The 1,657-nt window shown below is 35.8% G+C and overlaps 1 protein-coding gene across 2 annotated transcripts in view; it reads left to right on the top strand.

The window, feature by feature from the left end:
• LOC107730703 (volume-regulated anion channel subunit LRRC8D-like) overlaps positions 1-1,657 on the top strand; it is an 11,953-nt gene that overhangs the window by 2,864 nt on the left and 7,432 nt on the right. The window contains exon 1 of one of the 2 annotated variants that reach the window (XM_016541585.1): positions 1,233-1,298. The exons of the other annotated variant lie outside the window; for it this stretch is intronic. The gene's annotated coding sequence lies outside the window, so the exon portion shown is untranslated. Of the gene's footprint in view, positions 1-1,232; positions 1,299-1,657 lie in introns of those variants that run through there. 2 annotated transcript variants of the gene reach the window in all.

Here is a 1,657-nt window from a genome sequence, read left to right as displayed (position 1 = left end):
TATATAAATCAACACCAAAGACTTATGCAATCTCTCTGTCTACATTATGAAAACAGCTAAAACAAACGAAAAATATTATAACAGTGAAAGTAATTCCACTAATTCCATAATTGCAATAGTCTATTTCTCTATTAAAACATCAGCGATTGAGTAAATGTATTTATTCAGCGATCACAATCGCTTACAATATAGTGAGATGAAATCTCATGACAGAACACTGACCGGCTGAATGACGCTTTCATTTAGATCGCTAAACTCCAGCTTGTTTGTTTTTCAGATCGTCTGCGGCAGTGCTTTCGCAATGAAGAGTGAGCGCGAGCGCATGGTTGCCACATTGCTTAAAATAAGCAAAACACACCTGGTAGAAAATGTATGAATTTAACAGTGAAGCTCTGATTCGGGGATTAGAACTCTTGATATCTGGCAACCGCACTCATTACAGCTCGCGTAGTAGAGGCGTGTAGAGCAGTCTGCAATAACATTTTGTCTCCTTTTTTGACGGAAATAAAAAGAGGTTATTGGTAAAGTTTTTATCTTTTTGAATACATTTTAGTCTCGTCTTATTTCGTCAACGAAATTGCATGTTGATATAGTCTTAGTTATCGTTTATTGACCTTATTGTCGTCTCGTCTTGGCTTAAGTCATGGGAAAAAATCTCCTCAACGAAAATTTTTCGTCATAGTCTTCGTTAACGAAATTAACACTAGAGAAAACCTTATATTTGACTGTAAAATAAATCAGTATAGATTCCAAATCTATAAGTAATCTTTACCGCTGTTCCACAGCCTTTCTCATATAATCTATAGAAACAGTTTTAAATTGTAATTTTAAAGACAGCATCACCAAAGCTAAAGCTAAGCTAGTCTTTTACAGTATTTTCTTTAGATCGGCCTATTATAGCCGAAGAGCTTGAGTGCCAAGAAATGTCCTCATGTACCCAGAATTTGCCTGCGGCACGAATTGGAATATGGGATTCATCTTGTCACCCTTTGTTTAAATCAAACTCTGAGACTTTTCTGTGTGGTTTTCTGATATCTGTCCTTTGTCTCCCCCTGTGTGCAGGTGGCTAGTCACATAAAATAACCACACCAATGACCCACACCAAATCGTTCATGTGGCAGTTAAATTCAAGCAAACCCACAGGACCTGGTTGTCCAGTGGGGTGGGGTGGGTCGAAGGCAAAGTCTGTTTAATCTTATTTGCAACCATGTTTCGCTTGTAAAACATACAGGATTTCATTTACATATAAACAAGACAGAAAGCTTGCAAAGGCATGCATTTACGGTGAAAACTATAAGGTGAGTTTTGCCCCATATTATTTTATGGTGTCTAGTAATAATGCTTTGTATTTGCTTGTTGTTTTGACTTTAATAACAGTAATTGTATATTTTAAATATGACTTGCCTTTATGCATTTAAGGTGACAAACTCAACAAGTACAGAGTTTAACATTTAGCTGGTTTACCATAAATAGGTATCGAGTTCATGGGTATAGAGTTCAGCCAACTTTATTTTAGAACTGCATGCTTAATCTGTAAAATAATCACTGATGCTAATTTTATGTTCATTTCTTCTGTTTTAGTACTGCATTCATCGGTCTCAACCATTCAGCCCTACACAAGTACTATACAAAATAATTGACAAAAATACATATTATA

Source organism: Sinocyclocheilus rhinocerous, unplaced genomic scaffold (assembly GCF_001515625.1).
Source record: "Sinocyclocheilus rhinocerous isolate Xijiao unplaced genomic scaffold, SAMN03320098_v1.1 scaffold1179, whole genome shotgun sequence".
NCBI lineage: Eukaryota > Metazoa > Chordata > Actinopteri > Cypriniformes > Cyprinidae > Sinocyclocheilus > Sinocyclocheilus rhinocerous.
This window is presented reverse-complemented; position numbering and strand designations above follow the sequence as displayed.